Source organism: Lepidochelys kempii, chromosome 11 (genome assembly GCF_965140285.1).
Source record: "Lepidochelys kempii isolate rLepKem1 chromosome 11, rLepKem1.hap1, whole genome shotgun sequence".
Lineage (NCBI taxonomy): Eukaryota > Metazoa > Chordata > Testudines > Cheloniidae > Lepidochelys > Lepidochelys kempii.
Window position 1 is genome coordinate 68,687,397 of NC_136390.1, and position 19,505 is coordinate 68,706,901.

Sequence of the window (19,505 nt, forward strand, 5' to 3'; positions counted from 1 at the left end):
CAGCGGCAGCCCCGGGCCACCAGGCCGCGCTGCTCAGCCTGGCAGGCGCGCGTAGCCCCAGCGAAGTGACTCCCCTCCGTGAGCTGCCCCCGCCCCAGTGTTGGCAGCTCTCTAGCTATGCGAGGAGAGAGAGGGAGGCAGTGCCCTTTCCCCAGTCTGAGGAAGATTTAAACTCAGGAGGCTTGGCTTGTCTTCCTCACGAGTTAAGGGGCCGATTTACACAACCCTCATTCGCATTTGGGGAGCGCTGTGGCCCGGATCCTCAAAGGAGTTTAGCTGCCCAACACCCCCTTTGAGGATCTGGGTCTTGCTGATTTGAGTAATCCCACTGAAGTGAATTGCGTTACTCATGTGAGTAAGAGTTCAATGTAGATAAGGATAAGATAAGGGCCTGTAACTTATTTGCTTGAGTAAAATGGGATAATACTGGATTACCTTAAATGGGTTTATGATCCTTAATTTATGTTTGTGAAAATCACTTTGCTCTCTCAGCTTTTCTGCTAAAAGGCTCTGTCCTATATACAGTGTTATCACTTCACTTTTAAGTCACAGCAGCATCTTTATTATTTATACGTGTATTACCATCGCCCCTAGAAGCCTTAGTCACGGATCAGGTCCCCATTGTGCTAAGCACTGTACAAACACAGAGCAAACAGATGGTCCCTGCTCCAAGGAGATTACAATCTAAGCGTATGGCTACTCTGCTGCTGGGAGGTATAATTCCCAGCTCATGCAGGCATACGTGAGCTAGCTCGGATCAAGGTAGCATGCTAGAAGTAGCAGTGTGACCACAGTGGCATGGGTGGCGTCTCGGGCTGGCCGCCTGAGTACAGTTTCATCTAACATCCTATGTATGTACTTGGGTGGTTAGCCCGAGCCTTTGCCCATGCCGTCCTGGCCACACTGCTGTCTTTAGCCTGGTGGCCCCAGCAGAGCTAGTACGTATACGTCTGCCTGAGCTGGGAGTCAGAACTATACAGCAGCTGGAGATGAAGACGAGGCAATAAGTGGATAGAGGAAAACAGACGGGAGTACAAGAAAACACAGAGGCCATGTTAATATGATAGGTAGTAGTCTCAGCACACCCACAGCTATCTGTTGTCAGGGTTTTTGTAGGCACCACGGCAAAGGAGAGTTGTGAGGAGGGGTTGGCAGAAGAATAATGAGGTGGTGTAGTGGCTGATTACAGGGAGTGCCTCCCACTCGTGTTGGGCAGTGTGGCAGAAAGCACGAGAGCGTACTTGTTTGACAATTGAACAAGTGGTCAGTGGAGCTGGCATCAGTGGCCAATTGGAGGTGAGCACTGACAGCTCAATAGCTAATGAGTTAACTAATGATTAACAGTTACCTTATTGCCTCTTTTGCTTTCTGAGGTGAGCTGTGTTGTGTGCCATTGATTGTTGTAAAACTGCAGACCTGCGTGCGTGGAGAAATTACACTGACATGTAAAAATATTTATGGAGAAGTCCTGGCCTCATTCAAGTCAATTGGAGCTTTCTCATTGGTTTCAGTGGGGCCAGGATTTCACTCGTGTATTGGAAGAGAGGAGAGTCAACCTGATGGAGAAACCCATGTCTGGCTGTGGAAGGCAGGTGACGTCCCACCCAAGTAATGGAAGTGCTGCCTTGCTGAATGTGTATGGCATTGAACTGAAAGACAATTGTTTTGCTGTGGACCTGTTATGAGGCTCTTACTCCAGTTCAGTAGAACCATCTCACCCAAGGCTTGTCTGAGCACAGCGTCCAACCGGCATCCTCCTCTGCTTTGGCTTTTGGAGTGGAGCGGGGAGAGCAACTGCAGGGCGTGGGAGGGCTAGCTCAGTGGTTTGAGCATTGGCCTGCTAAACCCAGGGTTGTGAACTCAATCCTTGAGGGCCATTTAGGGATCTGGGGGGAAAATTGGAGATTGGTCCTGCTTTGAGCAGGGGGTTGGACTAGATGACCTCCTAAGGTCCCTTCCAACCCTGATATCTATGGTACTTCTATGACAGTGCAACTACTTGTTTCTGGTTTATTCCTTTGCAGCCATGCCAATGGGCCTTTGATTTCTGAGACTAAAGGCCTGATCTGAAGCCCCTTGAAAGCAATGGAGGGCTTTTCATTGTCTTCAGGGCTTTGGGTTAGGTCACTTACTCTTATTTTCTTCCTTTCTTACCACGGATATGCCCTTCACGAGTCAGCATGGAAGAGGGATGGCTTGTAAAAAAATGAATTAAGTTGATCTTTTGCTCTTAATTTAATTGGCAACGCTAATTGTGGAGTACTTGATCGTACTTCAGAGCACACCATCAAATGTCAGACCGAAAAAACCCAAAAGTAATTCCACTAATTGCAGTTGGCTGTATGCAGCATGAACGCTCATTTAGCTTTAGTACTATATCTGCCTGATACTATTTCAGTTTTGCTTATGCAAGCAGATATCATATGTCATATATTTTTCAGACACTACGTAAGCACAATTAAAAGGGGAGGAAAAAGAGGAGTTGCCACTTATTTTATTATTATTATTATTCTAGGATTTGTTAGTTCATAACCATCCACTTAAAATGTGGTATGGTGAATTTAATGCTGGAGAAAGGTTTACCATCCAGGAAACTGAAGCTGTCCATTCAGAAGAGGTGCAACAAAGGTGGAGGCAATGCAAGATTTCCCCAGTGCTCCTCCAATGTGCCCCAAACCAGACCTGCTGGGACAACCTCTAGAGTAAGAGAGTAGCTCCACTTCCACTTCCACATCCATCCAGTTCTCAGCCTCAGTGCTGAGCTGCCATGAAGGTTGCCAGCTAGTGCCATATTCATTCATAGATTTTAAGGCCAGAAGGGACCATTATTACCATCTAGTCTGATTTGCATGACACAGGCCATAGAAGCTCACCCAATAGTGGATTTTGTGGTATGGACACCTGAGCACAGAGAGCTGCACTGAGTCCACCATGTCATTTGACACAGGCCACCCAAAAGCCATCCTACATTAGCCACTCCCTGTGCTGGATTTGAACTATCTATCTATACTACTTATATGGCCTCATTACTGTAGTTTCTGTTCCTAGTTGTGAGGAAAAATATGTTAACAACAACCCTGTGAGGTAGGGCAGTGCTATTATCCCCATTGTACAGGTGGGGAACTCAGGCACAGAGAGGCTAAATGACTTGCCCAAGGTTACCCAAGAAGTCAATGGCAGAGCAGGGAGTTGACTCCAGGTATCTTGAGTCCTAAGTTAGTGCCCTAAACATTGGACCACCCCTTCTCTCTGCTGCCCTAGCACTGAAAAACTGTATTTCCCATTATCAGTGACTACAGGTTTGATCTCCTCCATTTGGGCTCAAATTTGAACTGGCCTTTTTTCTACCCATATCACCCTGCAAACGCATGTCTAATATACTGCCCACTATCATAAGTAGTTGCTTTCCATGCATCCCTCTCAAAATGAGTATATGTGCTTTGGATTATTTTTCCCTGCGATATATTAGATTGTTAATCAATTTGAGTCAGTATTTTAATAAACAACAAAGTTAGTTCCTGTCATATACTGGGGTATAATCAATAAATCATGCTGATTATAGTTATTTTACATGTCAAGTCATATCTCTACATGTCATTGTCCAGATTGTTGCAGAGTGTTTGTGTGGTTTTTATTAACTCTTCAGTGCCGATTCATGATTCATAGAAATTACAAGATAATCAAATTATAGAATCATAGATATTGTTTTATCTGTTAGAGAATCATAGAAAATTCTGTCTGTTCCACCAAAAGAAAGAGATGAAAGGAAGGAATCGACAGAAAACACCGCTGCTACACATTGCTTTCGAGCATTTAATGAAATTCAGATGTAACAGCTCACTGGAATTTGGTGTGCCTGTATATAATACTCAGTTATGATATGATTCACAGATCTCAGTCTGAGTTACAAAGGGAGCTGTGTACCCCTAGCCTCATTTTGCAGATGGGGAAACAGATGTTCAGAAGCTTTCTCAAGATCACACAGCAAGTCAGTGGCAGAGCCCATGTCTGCTGACTCTCAGTCTGGGGCCCTATCCATTGGACCATGCTACAGCAAGGTTGCTAGCTTACATGCCAAGGGAGCGTGATGAAGAGCAGGGGGCAGGGCCGGCTCCAGACACCAGCGAAGGAAGCAGGTGCCTGGGGCGGCCAATAGAAAGGGGCGGCACTCCATCAGTTATTGGGGTGGCATGTCCGGGTCTTCGGCGGCGGGTCCTTCATTCCCTCCCTTCCACTTCGGCGGCACTTCGGCAGCAGCTCAGTCGGGTTGTTTTTTTTTTTTTCTTCACCGCTTGGGGTGGCAAAAAAGCTGGAACCGGCCCTGGCAGAGGGAAGGCTTAGGTTCAATGCTCAGTTGAGTTGGTGTTTTACATCCAGGGTGAGATGTCAGGGAGATTATCAGAGACCTGCGACTGAACGGTGTAAAGATGGAGATGCAGACTTGTAAACTGTCCCCAGAGAAGTCATAGTTAAAGCTGTGGGAGCAGATGAGGTCACCAAGGGATGAAGTATAAAGGGAGCAGAGGACAGGCTGCCTTAGGGATTCCTGCAGGGAGTGGGAGAGCAGTGGAGGAAGAGTCCCCAAAGGAGGCAATGGAGAAGTAGTGGAAGAAGAAAGAGGTGAATCAGAAGCATACACCATCTTGGAGGTCTTAGGAACGAGAGAGTCTGGAAGGAGGGGTGATACATCTTGTCCCAAGCAGCAGAAGGTGAGAATGGAAGACAGGCCCTTCAGTTCAGCTAGACGTGGTGACCGGATGACCTTGGAGGACTATCAGGGCAGACCCCAGAAGATGTATAAATGAAGCCAGGTGATTCTTTAACAACACATGGCAGAGCTGCAGCGAGGGCACAGTTGGTTCCGTTTTCCTGAAGAGGAGTGGAGCTGAGCTGTCAGCGTCTACAGGGTTTGGGCCGGTCACCAGGGCTGGAGCTTCTCCCTGTCTCCAAAGCATGCGCCGCCACACCCAGTCTCAGTCAAGGAGGTTTATTTCTTTATGTAAGCAGTGTCAGGATGAGCTCCACCCTGACATCTGGTGGTGAGGTGTGGCAAGTTGTGGAAAAGAACTTCAGGGGCCGATCTCATTTGCATAGGCACACCCACCACGCCTAGAATGAGACCATAGCTGCCCAAATGGTCACTTTGGCTGCTGTGGGATCCCCAGTGTCTCTGTTATTGGGGCAGGAAGAATAAATTGTTATTACCCTGATTATGGGAACTGTGCTTGGAACTGTACTTGGCCTTTTGTTACGATGGAGGGATTCACCATCATCTAAGTAGCACTCGCTAGGCAAGGGTCATGGGTTCCAAAACTGTGTGAATGAAGAGAGGCTGGGGACAAGTATTAATACTTGGTGGCATGGGCCCCTTGGTGAGGGCCTTACATGCTGATTGCACTTCCTCCTCTCTCCACTGTGGAATATCAGAGCTAATTTTGATTTCATTAGAAGTCTAGTTATAGGCTGCTGAGCTCACTTTGGGCTGACAGTGCACTAGCACTGGGGCTCCCCTACTACAAGCTGAATTCACCTAAGAGCTGAAATCACTGAGTGTTGTGTTAAGTAGTGGGGGAGCCTGAAGATATATTGTGGAGCAGTTTGCGGGACGGCTGGTGAAGCAGTTCGACATGGAGCAGTGTGTGGATGGCAGGAGCTGCTTGTGGGCCGTGGAGCTGAGTGAAGGAGTTCGTGGGGCGGCTGGCGGAGCGGAGCGCAGCTGAGCGAAGGAGTTCGTGGGGTGGCTGGCGGAGCGGAGCGCAGCTGAGCAAAGGAGTTCGTGGGGCGGCTGGCGGAGCGGAGTGCAGCTGCGCGAAGGAGTTTTGTGGGGCGGCTGGCGGAGCGGAGCGGAGCGGAGCGCCGCTATGGAGCTATGGGGCGGTCAGCTTCAGATCACGTAAGGTGCCTCTTACCCCCGTCCCATTTCCACCCAGGTTGGGAGGTAAAGCTCCGCCGATAAACTTTCGAACTCTGGGGCTGCCCTGACCAGGGACAGAGACTTTTGGGGCATTGGACTTTTGGGGTTGCTGGACTCAAGAACCAAAGGGAAAAGGGCATGCCCCAATTTGCCTGGGGTGGGGTTGCTTTTGCTCATGGGTTGTGTTATGAATCCGGTTGGTGGTGTTTCCCCAACATAATGCCACATTGTTTCTCTCTGTTATTAAAAGACTTTTGCTACACTCAGACTATGTGCTTGCGAGAGGGGAAGTATTGCCTCTTGGAGGCGCCCAGCGGGGGTGGTATATATTTGTCCCAGGTCACTGGGTGGGGGCTCGAGCCGGTTTGCATTGTGTTATTGGAATGGAACCCCTAGATATTGAACCCGGCCCTTGTTGCTGCCAACTCTGACGGGCAGAAGGGTTACATTTAACAGAGGTTATCAAACAAGCAGAAACTCCATCCTTGGCCCCAGGCTTCAGGGCCACCCCTCCCAGGAGTCTCTGGCATTCCAGCTTGAGGCAGCTTCCCAGCCCTCTTTTGGCTCAGCTCCCTTCCTGAAGCAGCAGCCAGGGGCTGCTTCCCTGAGTCCCTGGCCTCAGGGACCCACCACAGGAGTTAACTCTGCTCTGCTGTGGTCTTCACTCCCCAGGGCTTGGCCTGTCTCAGTCCTTCCTCTGGCCCAGCAGCCCTTTATAGGCCCAGGTGTAGCTCGGCCCTCTTTAATTGGCTGGATTGGATTCACCTCCTCTGGTCCTGGGGCACTGAGCGTCATCCATCTGCAGGGACCAGCTACCCTGTGACAGACAGGGCCTAAATGAGGGAGGCTTGTCTCTGAAGCCAGGGTATCATCTGAATAAACCTAAGCAAGGTGTCAAAGCGAAGAGGATCGGAGCTGGCTCGGATTTCTAAATACAGTATAAACGTTTATGGTAAGCAGATGAAAATATGGCTGTTAAACTATGGATGGGCCGTGAGTCACCGTGAAGTGCTTTGCAGTATCTGTGCTCTTCACTCTCTTCACAGACCCAGTTCTGTCTCCGTGCTGCCGAGCCAGGAATTATGGACAGGGATTCCTGTTATGCAAACTCAAGTGACAAGACTGCAGACAGTGCTGCACATAAGAGAAACTTCAAAGATCACAGACGTTTCCAAGGTACCGTCCACAGACTGCGTGCTCTGTGCTTACAGCATAAGAAACAGCCAATCATTTGTAGAAAGCCACTCAGTACAGTCCCATTCACTCTTCTTTGCAGTGTAAGGGGCAGGTTCTGATACCCTAATTCATGTTAAACCAATAATCCTACTGAAGTCACTGGGACTACTGAGTATGGTGCTACCCAGCATGAGTTAGGGTAATGACAGCTCAGCCCATCTCAACTCTCTTCTCTTTTCCCCAGAAAAGACACTTATTATTATCTCCAATACCAATGAAAAGACTGCTAAACAAGGGGTTTTTTCCCTTCTAAAGGGAACAAGGGATGTTGTTATGATGAAAGCCTTATTTAATAGTTTACACTTCAGCTACTGTAGCTGTTTATCTTTCTTTTCTGTATATTTAATTAAAGGTTAAAAAGGGATTTTTAATGGTGTTCACCATGGTACTAAGCAAGCTGAGCTCGCTGTCTACCCAGCCCCAAACTTTGTTTACAACTGTTTAATGTTTTAAAGTTTCAGAGTCATGTTAACAATTTTAACTCTTTGGACGCATCTAAATTAATACAACAGGTATCAGAATCTGGCCCATTGGGATCAATAAGGGATATGCATGCAATGAAATATCTTCTGCATCACAGTTGGAGTGTGAGTGGCAGGAATCAGCTAACCACCAGAGAAGTACTAGATTGACAGACTAGAAAGGCAAATGTGAGTATTTGTACTGGAAGCCTAATTCTAGGAGACAAGTTCATCCCATGAGGGAAACAAGGCAGTAACATGTGATCTACATGTCCAGCATTGGGCATCAAATAGTCACAATGAATTGCAAAAATTATTCAGCGGATAACTTCAAATATCAAATGAAAATTTTAAACAGCTCGTGACACATTCATAAACAGATAAAGAGGCTAAATGTATTAGGTAACAGAGAGGAAGGTTACTCTTGAGGGTTAAAGCAGAGGACTGGAACTTGGGAGATTTGGGCTCAATTTCTGGTTCTGTAGCAGACCTCATGGATCATCTAGTGTGACCACCTCCATTACAAAGGCCATAGAACTTCCCTGAATTAATTCCTGCTTGAATTAGAGCATATCCTTTAAAAAACCTTCCAATCTTGATTTTAAATTTACCAGTGATGGCAAATTCACCATCACCCCTGGTAAGTTCTAATGGTTAATTATCCTCATTGCTAAATATTTGCACTTCATTTCCATCTGAATTTGTCTAGCTTCAATTTCCAGCCATTCAATCTTGTCATATCTTTGCTAGATTGAAGGCCCCATTATTAAATATTTGTTCCCATTGTAGGTAGTTAAACTATGATCAGTCACCTGTTTACATCTGCTCTTTGTGAAGCTAAACCAGATGAGTTCCTGGACCTATCACTATCAGGCATGTTTTCCAATTCTTTAATCATTCTTCTGGCTCTTTTCTGAACCCTCTCAAATTGATCAGCATCCTTCTTGAATTGTGAACCCCAGAACTGGACACTATACTCTACCAGTGCCAACTACAGAGGTAATATAACCTCCCATTTTGGGGTAGGGACTGTTTCTTACCTAGTGTTTGTACAGCACCTAGTACAAAGGCTTTTGTCTCGGGTTTGGCTCCTAGGCGCTACAGTAATGTACAGAATGAACAATAATAATTTACTTGCAGTAAATAATTGGAGGCAGTATGGTCCAGCAGGCACGACACTGGACCAGGACTTGAGACACCTTTGTTCTGTTCATGGCCACTGACCTGCTGTATGGCCATGGGCAAGTCGGTTTGTCTGTACCTCTGATTCCCCCAACACACACACCAGTTGTGTGTTGAGTGGATTATGGACTCGTTGGGGCAGGGCTTGTCTCTTACTATGTGTGTGTATACCCAGCCATGACAGTTCAGACATCTGGGCACTATTGTAATACAAATAATAACAGTTGGATGGGCTCTAGCGAACCGAAAAATCCTTGATTTGTTGATTCGTTTCTCTGCCAAAGAGACTTTCCACCATTGTAGAAGTCTTTAACAGTGCTCAGAAACCTGGGGAATACATTCTCTATCAATTTAAACTGTTGCCCTTTAGACGGAAACTGAACTATATAAAAATACCCAACTAAAATGAGATGTTTCAAATTCCTTTGCTCTTTCTCATGCTAATAAATCTTCCTAGGTTTTTTTCCCCCTGTTCAAGAACAAAAGAAAAAGGTAGCAGTCTCAGAAGAACCACGTGTAAGCCATAGTGGGATCATAAAAGCAGATAATAAAGATAAGCTGAAATATTGCAGAGCTCATTACATATCATGCTTTAAATGACCCACAGGGTGCGTCTTCCCAACTGCAAATGATGCATGAGGGGAACAAACCTTTACCATTTCCTCCTTTTTATTGCACGCTACGTGGCCTCATCAATTTGAAGTGTAAATAATTTTGATGGCTCACCTTTCAGGAACAGCGCAGACCAGAGACACTAGTAATACTTTTACTGATTCAAGAGCCCTTTTCCCAGACGGGGCCTGTGCTTTGATACCCTCTTTATTCCTCCCCTGCATCACTGGAGTATAAATGTGTCTCCTCTAACCTTCTGTGGCCTCGGACAAGAAGGGCCCAGTCATTAGTGTCACCCTTGAACCAGTGTCTCGTGTGCTAATGCACGAGAGCCCAATTCTAAAGGCCAGTGAAGTCAGTGGTACCACTAACTTTGGATCAGGTCCTTACTTTTTCCACCAAACCAAGCCGTAAATTGATTAACTAATTGTATGGATCAAACTGCCAGACTAGTTTTCAAAGTCTGGAGGCAATGAACAGCAGTGGGATGCAGCTGCTAACCTCTGCGTTGGCTCTCAAAGCATCTGGAAAGCAGGGATTGTGATTTATGCTGTAGGAAGATGGATATTTTATAGTAACTGCCCTCTGGAAGATTCTTGAAGCAAGCCTCACATTGTCTCTTGTGGCAGTGTGCTGTCTGTTTCTTTCAGTATGGTGCAGTGAGAGGTCATTTACCTCCTTATGCCGAGCCATTAACTCTTTGTTAAAATGCAACATGCTCTGGCAATTCTTCTTCCATGTGCACTGAATAATTGACCTGAGTGAAAGAGAAAATTTTAATTGTGAGGCTCAAATTTAATACTAGTGAAAGGAAATTCTCGCCCCCTCTCCCCTACCTACTCCCCCCCGCCCCCAAATACAATTAGAACATAAGAACAGCCATAGTGGGTCAGACCAAAGGTCCATCTAGCCCAGTGTCCTGTCTTCTGATGGTGGCCAATGCCAGGTGCCCCAAAGCAAATGAACAGAACAGGTGATCATCAAGTGATACATTCCTCTGTCGCCCAGTCCCAGCTTCTGGCAAACAGGGACACCATCCCGGCCCATCCTGGCTGATAGGATAGGATAGGAGGACTCATCAGTGGCTATCTTCCATGCATTTATCTAGTTCAGGTCAATGTTTATACAGCCTTGCTAAAGGCTTTTAGGAAGAATGGGGGTAAAATTTATAACTAAGGCTGACTCTTGTTGCTGGGGAAATAAGTGGAAATGTTGTGGTGCCGTGCGTTCTGAAACGATCAGTAGAACACCTGGGATGCCACACTTACTGCTGCTGATAGCCATTCTTGGTAGACAATGCAAAGCACAGCCTTGAAGAATCAGGTACCGATGCACAAATAGGCTGTGACATATGCAGCAGCATTACTAAAATGTGAACTAAGCTTTTAGGAACATGCCCTGGAGTAAAAAATCAAACAACTCAAATGAGATTATATAAACATAGGAATTTAGAATAGTCACACTGTATCAGATCCCCTTGTCCAGTATCCTGTGTCCAGCTGTGGGAAATAGAGAATGGCTGAATGGAAGTCACCAGTCATGTTGTTACCTAGAACCATTCTTGGCAAGGGTGGGGGACTATAAAAGTGAAGGGATCATGTCCAGCATTACTGCCAGGCCCTTCTATTGTGTCCCACTGGGTTTTCTCCCTAGATTTACTGTCCTCTGTACAGGAAGCCAGGGCTCAAATGATCATTCAGTTCACCTTGATTTTTGAGGACTAAGAATTAAGGAAGAGATATACTTCCAGTGTATTCATTTAAAACCTCAGTAAATATTTTCCAGTACTGGCAAACTGAGGTAATATCACTGATTAAGAGCATTCCTCAGTCTCCAAATCCTATCCCCTGGAAATTAATTGCAATACAAGGAATGCCAGGTGTTAGTCCAATCAATGCCCCTTATAACTCATTTTGTATCACAGAATAATCCCTCTGTTTGATTGCAAAGATACACAGCAGTGTGTGTGAGAGAGAGACTTATTATCATAGGGCAGATAGGGATGTTTAGACAAGAATGTGTCCATCTACACTTTTTTCTATAAAAACAGCCTCCATTATAAACCATAGTTAATCAGGTGGTTTCAGAACTTGTGTATCTAAGGTTGGCATTCGTTTATTAGGTCTACAGCAGGCTACTGGACACATTTTGAATGAGCTTGTATTAAAAGGTGACCCAGACTGAGCAATGTCCAAATACAGTCTAAGGGCCTGATTTACCACAGAGAGGGTAATTAACCTTCCCAAGGGATGGGTCATTTCTCCATCACTTAGAGACTTTAAATCAAAATCTGATGTCTTTCTAAAAGACATTCTTTAGTCCCGCCCTGTGTTCTTGGACTTAGTACAGGAATCACTGGGTGAAATTCTGTGGCCTGTGAGATGCAGGAGGTCAGACAATGCTAGGGGAGGTCAGATAATCATAATGGCCCCTTCTAACCTCAGAATGTTTGAATCCATAGAACCACAAGTTTTATGCTAGTGTACCTCCAGTGGATGCCTCTGCCCCCATGGCAGTGCAATGGTATAAACTGCTGTAACTCAGTGGTCAGTCAGGCCCTGCAACTTTATTAAAGGGAGCTGTGATTAGAGGAAGATTAAATGTCTCAGGATTAGAGAGAATGGAGAACTCGTTAAGACTTTTAAGGCACCTCAATGAGGCAACTGACAAGTCCAGAAGAATGATAGCCTATGGGCTTATAGCACAGCCATAGTCCAATGCAATACGTGAGAATTAATTTTCTATTTATAAGGAGTAAACATGATTCATTAGAAGGCATACACCAATTTACATCGGCTGAGAGTCCAACCCCATGAATATATTCATTTTAAAATTAAAGAGGCAATAAATGCCATTAAATCCCAAGTGGACTGTCAATTCTGACAAACTCTACACTGTTCAGACCAGTCTCACTACTGCAGCTTAATGTAAAAATCTTTGCCTCAGGTCTTAGCCATAAAAATGGACAAAGTGGTATGGCTGATAGCTGTTAGAAATGGATCAGTATGTCTGGTAGGAGGGTGCACAGCAGATGAACCACACAGGACCCTGGGGCCAATCCATTCTGCTGATCAAATGTAAAGACCTGTCTTTTATATTTAGTTGTTGATTAAAGACTTATTCACACAGAGCGGGCCTGCTTCACGGAAATGTTAGAATGTAATGCCCTAAGCCAAGCTTACACAGTTCAGTACATGCCCCCTACTTTGATTCATTGGCTCAATTTATGGCAGCGTGCTAAGAGTTGAAGGGAACATTCTCTGTGGATGTAAAACAGAATAGCATTTACTGCCAGTGTAACTATGGTCTTTTACATCAGCTGAGTATTTGGCCCAAGGACTCTAATCTAGGCATTGTCCTTGATCCTTGATCTATAATGATACCTTGTTGAAAAGGTGTGTGAGGGAGAGATGATTGAGACAGGGCAGGAACAAAGAAATAATATCCAAACAGCTGTAGTTTCCTGGATGCCATTGGTTTACTATTTTTGCCAAAGTTTCATAGTCCTTGAGAATCTAACATCCAGGAGCTGATATAAACACAAGAGAAAATCAAAGTCCATAGCAGCTATCGATGAGCAGTTAGAACTCAATCCAGTTTGTAGGTTTCCTGTCTTCCATTTCCTTAAATGCATAAATAAACCCTACTAGTATGTGCCAGTGCTTTGAGTTGGGACTATACTTGTGTTCACTGCGGTGTCCCTTTGGGGTTGATCCAAAGCCCAGGACAATCAATGGAAGGATTCCCATTGACTTCAGTGGGCCTTGTATCAGGGCCTTGATGAGCATACCAGTCAAAAAAAATTATATAAACTGTCCCTTGGTTTTGCAATTTTCATTTTTCCCAATAGTTGTATGTGAGTAGTTTTGTAAACACACCACACATCCATGAGACTGACTTGCCATGACAGCCATCCATTTCACACCTCTCTTCCGGGATACTGTGAAGTCACTTTGCAAAGACAGCCTTTAAAGCTTGTGTTCCACTATTGCACAGCCAAAAGGACCACACTGTGCACGTGCAAGTTACCCCGTTTTCATGAGTATACACTAGTTTTTGAGTGCATGAATTTAGAGGCAGGGATGGAGTCGCTGTGAAAATATGGCCCTATATGAATTGCTTAAATTTTCCCATCAGTTGTTTTTTCTGTTTTTCTATGTTTTTTCATTTATTTTCTGTGGGCCCAAGCAGGACCGGATTAAGGTTATGAGGGACCTAAGGCTAATGGGAGGGAAGGGCCTAAGTCTACAGAAAATATTATGAAGTAATCAAACATTTTTTATCAACATACCTATTTACATATTATTTATTTATATCACATTAACAAGTTTATTATACTCTCACGACACTCAATTCTTCACTCAAACAATTTCCCCCCCTCACTTTAGCTGTGACAAAGTCATGAATGATGTCATCATAATTCAAAGACCTGACAATTTCATTCTCCATGCTCAAGAGGGACAAAGCACTGAGATGATCTTGAGTCATGGTGAGTCTCTAAGAATCATCCAACGACTGGTTGATGCAGAGAAAAAATTGTTCAATTCTTGGACAAATCCACAAAAAGGAACTGCTTCAACACAACAGTCCACAGCAGACTGGCCAACAAGGTTGAGTGCGTGGGCAGCACATGGTATGTAATCAACCAAAGCATTGCCCTCTTTTATCTTTGCCTGCGTCCCTGAATATTTGCCACTTATATTACTTGCATTGTCATAGCTTTGGCCATGACAAAGTCTGATGTCAATCCCATTTTCGGTGAGGAAATCAACTTTCGGTGAGGCAAGTTTCTCCCCTGTGTGGCTGGTGATGTTTATGAAGGTAATGAAATGCTCACCTGGTCCTCTGGGTAGCACATAACGCAAGATGACAGTCAGCTGATCTACATGTGACGCATCTGGTGCTGAGTCGATGGACACTGAAAAATATCCCACATCTTTGATCTCATCTACAATGGCTGATAGTGTCTTCTTTGCCTGCAGTGCAATGAATTCATCAGAAATAGTCTTTGATAGATATGATGTATGGCCTTTTCCATGATTTGCGTGTTCATTGATGTGCTGAGCTAAGAAAGGGTCGAACTTAGCTATTAGCTCTAGAACACCAAGGAATGGCAGGCCACGCTCAGCAAGAAAAACTATGATTTCAACTTGGCATCTGAAAATGTTCTTCCAATAAGCACGAGCTTCCAAAAACTCATTTTCCATTTGGGTATCAATTCTGCCACTAACTTTTTTCAGGCATGGTAGCTGCTAACTGACAATGAATGCTGCTCAATCATTGCATGATTGATAATGTATGCACTAATTCTTCCAATCACTGACACCTTTGCAGAACATTCCCTACTTTTTGGAATCAGAAAACAGGCTGCAATAAAAACAGTACACTTTCTTCTTAGAAGGTGAATAGATGAGCCATTCTCACTTGCCAATCTGTTTGTTAGGCTTCACATATTCAAACATTGATTTGGTCAGATAACAATTCTGATTGGTGTACTCTTGCTTTGTCAATGAAAAGTCAGCATCTAAAATCTGGCATTTCTGTGGGCCTTTCTCAGTCCAATATGCCATGAGATCTTGAGAAGTCATGTCCTAGTCACCTGGATCACTGAAGAAGGATATATTTGTATTACTATCACTGGGAAAGCCTTGAGAGGAGTGAGGTGAGACTGCAACTAGAGAAATCACAGGAGGCTGTTCCTTTTCATCAGGCGCAGATGCAGCAGGTTCACTTGGGCTGGTATTTGCCTGGACTTCCTCACCACCAGACTTAGTAGGAGGAAAAAACGTTAGGAGAGAAGGAGTTCCTTTCAGCACTACATCTTGTCTTTGCCGTCTTTCTTTGGTCTCCTTCAATTTCTGCCATCCTCCTTTCTTTGACATGGTTCCTATTGGCCAGTATAGGCCTACTGTGTACAAAATTCAATATGTCTTGGGCCCACAAACACTTACTTAGCCCACAAAGACAAAATCACAACCACCATTAATTGAATCTTGATTGAATCTTGATCAATCAATCTTGATGAATTAATTTGTACAAAGCAATACCTAATGAGACAAAAAAATTCCCATGGTCCTGCTACCATTGCTCAGCTTCAATATGGAATGGAGGGCCTACAGTAGGGCTTAAAAATAGGAGGGCCTAAAGTAGGGCCTAAAAATAGGAAGGCCTAAGACTATAGCCTTATTAGCCTATGGGTTAATTTGGCCCTGGGCCCAAGCCAATGATTAATGGGAGTTGTTTCATTGGCTGTGATGGGCATTGGATAGGGCCCCATTTGCCTAAGATCAGTAAACTATTAAGCATATGTAAGCCCAGTGGCCTGTAATTCTGGAGGGGAAGGCATTCTCTTCTCCCATCTCTTGGTGAGCAAAGGGAAGAATTACCACAGAGCTGTTTTGTCTGCATAAGCCAGGGGTGGCCAAACTGGCTCGCAAGTTACATGCAGCTCTTTTACCATTGAAGTGCAGCTCATGGAGCCCCCCACGTTCCCCCACCCCATTCTCCACCTACCAGACTGGGGGTGGGGGAGCTCAAGACCTCTGCCTTGCAGCAGGGTGGTGGGGTAGGGGCTTCTGGTCAGCAGGGTGAGGGATCTTGAGCCTTCAGCCATGTGGGGCACACCTGCTGGGGCTCGGGGCTTAAGCAGGAGTGGGCCTGAAGCCACAGGAGCCAACTTTTGTTGGCACCAGTGGGAGCTCATGCCCCCCTGCCCCCGCCCCAAATCTGCCCCCTCCCTGCCCCTATTGGATCCCTCCCCAAATGCCCGCCCTGCCTCTCCCAGGCTTGCCGCACAAAACAGCTGTTCCGCGGCGCAAGCACTGGGAGGGGGAGAAGCAGGACGCGTCGGCCCGCTCAGGGGAGAAGGCGGAGCGGAGGTGAGCTGGGGGGGTGGGGCTCCAGCCCTGGAGCACCCACGGAGTCGGCGCCTATGCCTGAAGCCCCGAGCCCTGGCAGGCCCCTCCTTCAGGACTCAAGCCCCAAGCCCCGGCAGGCGCACCCTGGCTCTGGAATGTCTGAAGGTTGTTGTATTCTGAAGGTTTACTTGGAAGATCAGTACATTTGGCCACCCCTGGCACAAGCTCTTTACTCAGAATTGCAAGCGAACAGAGGCTCCAGAGTGGAAGGCGCTCTCTGTCCCCATCTGTTGGTGAAATGAGAGAAGTACAGCGACATTTGCCCAAGCCTTCCACCAAGAACTCCTCCAGTGATAGTTTGGGAAGTCAGCCTAGCTACAGACTCAGAATTGGCTGGAATAAGTGGTGGTGCCTCAGGTTAGGACCAGACAGCACTTCCCAAGAGACCGGAGACAGGCTTGTCCGAGTGCCCCTGAGATCACGCTACCCCCTGACACAAACCCAGAAGTGGGGGTTAGTGGATGGAAAAGGAGGAAGTAATGTAGTAAAGGATGTTCATCTATTGGTTATTCATTACTGGGGGCTGGGGAGCTGGTATTGGGCTACTGGCACAGTTACTGGGGGGGAAGGTTTTTATTTATCATTCATGTAAATGTATCGTTGCTGTGTGTCATACAGTGGCTGGCCCTCTTAAATGAGGTATGTCCTGCTCCCCTGTGTCAGCACAGGGGCTCCCAGGTTAGCCATTAAGAGGGCACGGCAGCACCTGGGGTTATAAAGGATCAGGGAGAATCAGCCAGGGAAGAGGTTCCTGGAGGAAGGCTAGAGAGCAGCAGAGGCATTTGCCAGATGGTCTCCCCAAGCTGAGAGCCAGGGCCAAAGAGAGAGGAGGAGCTTTCCCACGGACATCTCTATGCTGGAGAGCTGGGGCCAAGGGCCAGACTGCTGAAGGCAGGGGAGCAGGGGAAGGGCTTTCTTGCCGATATTTGAACACTAGAGAGCGGGAAAAGGCTAACGGAGCGGGCGAGTGATGGATGCTGTTCTAGTGAGGTTGAGTGCCTCCCAGCCGAGAGGCTGTGGGATTCCTGCTGGGGAGAGCAGGGCTGCACTCTGGCTGGAAGGGCTGAGGTGGCTGTCCTGGCCAAAGGATGGGAGAGGGCCAAAGAAGGGCTTGGGCCCAGTAGAAGACACCAGAGCGTGGTATGTGCTAGGCTGATGGGTTATAGGTCATGGGATTTTAAGGACTATGTGCACTGGGTGTGATAAATGGACTATGTTTTGGGACACTTGTTATGGATTATTTGCAGCTTGTTTTAATTATAAACCGACCCCAAGGATGGGTATTATTGAGACTGGGGAGCCTGTGGTGGAGTCCTTAGAGGCCCAAGAGAGGAAATGAGACCTTAACCCTGGAGTGACCACAAGGGGGCACTTGGACATGAGGGTGAATCGTTCACACTACTTTCCCCTAACGTTTTCCTTGTTTCATATCCAGGCCCACTGCCCGCAATGGAGAATGGTTCCCTATTGAGGATACCTAGGGAAGGTATTTAGTGATTCCAGAAACTCTGGATGGGGCTTGAGCCAGTGGTTTTTGCCAGTTTGAAGAGGGACTCCTAGCTTTTTGAACCCAATGCTTGTTGCTGGTGTCAACACCCTGGCAGACGGGTTACACCCAAAAGAAAGAGAACTCCCAATAGCAGGTAGTTGTGAGAGGACTGTGCACGCCTTATGCTGAGTGATGTACGCTCCAGATGGGCAGTTCCTTGTGTACCCAACTTCAAAGTCAAAGTCTGGAGAGATTTTGCAGGGCACCTAATGGCCCTTCGCTAATTAGAGCTTCTGTCTAGTAGGTGGAGAAGGGTGACATCAAATAAAATTAACAAGGAGAAATGTACTCAGCTGTCCGTTATTTTTCTGGAAACCCTGAGCAATAAAGTTTTGATTCAGCAGTTCCTACCTTATTAGCAAAGCATTTTAAGACCATGACCCATCGGCTTCAATGAGACTTAAGTATGTCCTTAAAATTAAACAGGGGCTTAAGTGCTTTGCTGGATAATATGGATCTAAGAACATTGGCTAGTACTTTGCTGAATTGGAAGTGACAGATCCTCAGCTGCTGTAAGTTAGAGCTCTGACTTCAGGTATAAATCAATGTACCTTCATTGACTTCCCATGTAAACTGTTATAACTCTGACTCTGGCCAAGCTTTTTTACCGACTGAGGATTTGTCTCTAACATGTTCAGATATCAGTGATTTTGCTTTTAATTTAGGTATTAGAAATTCTAAAGGGTGAATGAAAATCTGTCCCTTCCATCCCGCCGCCAGCCTATTGCACGATACAAAGGGGACACTCAACAAAACTAAAGGGTGGGACATTTGGAACCAACTCCACAGCATGCAGTCACTGGGATTCACTGCTGCAGCAGTGCAGTGAGACCAAGTATGTGAGCCTGCTTTTCCATTGCTGGGCACCTTCTGTAGCTGTTTACACATGTCTAAAGTGCCTGCACAATGCTCCAAACTCAGCCTGACTGTGCTTTGCATCCATCTTCCACAGGACTCAGTGACTGCCCAAGGAGACCAGGCCCGTGATGGATAATTTATCTCACGCTTCAGGAACAATCACCTGGAGGCACCAGAAAGAGATTCCCCACATTGCGCTGTGCAGTACAGCACAGTGCTGCTGGGTGGGATCACTACTGAGGATGTCTCCTCTGAAGCATTGGGTACTGTCCACTTCTGAAGGCAGCAGACTGAACCAGGCTAACCAATGAGTTGATCTGTTATGACAACCCCTCAGCCAGTTGTACAGCAGTAACTGTATCAGTAAAGTTAAAGTGATACAATTTCAGTGTGTTGACAAGCCCTTACGGTCAGTCAAAATGAATAGATATTGCTCCTACTTCATTGGGCAGTAGGGGGAGCAACTTTCCTATAAATCAGAGAAGGATGTGTAGAGGCTTGTAGGGGCTTTGTGCTGGGAGAGAAGCTGAGCCCTGATTAGAGAGCCTGATTGGTTCTGATTCTCTGACTAGGGGTCCTATACAGATAGCCAGCCAGTCGTGCAGCAGCACAGACAGCTGCAGCGGTGCAGGAGCCAGCAAACAGAGCTGTAACAGGGGAGTTTGAGTGGGAGTTTGTCTTGTGGTGCATGTTTGGGGTTTGTTTTTGCTGTGGGTGGTGGTGCTTTGGTGGGGTTTGTGTTTCCCAGATTAGCGGGATTGAGGTGGGAAGGCTAT

General features: G+C 46.1%; 1 long non-coding RNA gene across 2 annotated transcripts; it reads left to right on the plus strand.

Moving 5' to 3' along the window:
• Positions 1-93: 93 nt before the first annotated feature.
• Positions 94-19,064, plus strand: LOC140895883 (uncharacterized). Of its 2 annotated transcripts, none has more exons than XR_012154384.1 (4): positions 94-351; positions 6,961-7,090; positions 7,663-7,800; positions 18,824-19,064. It is a non-coding gene; the product is annotated as an uncharacterized LOC140895883 (long non-coding RNA). The 2 variants fall into 2 exon arrangements; XR_013634442.1 differs by lacking the exon at positions 94-351 and adding an exon at positions 6,737-6,866.
• Positions 19,065-19,505: the final 441 nt, after the last annotated feature.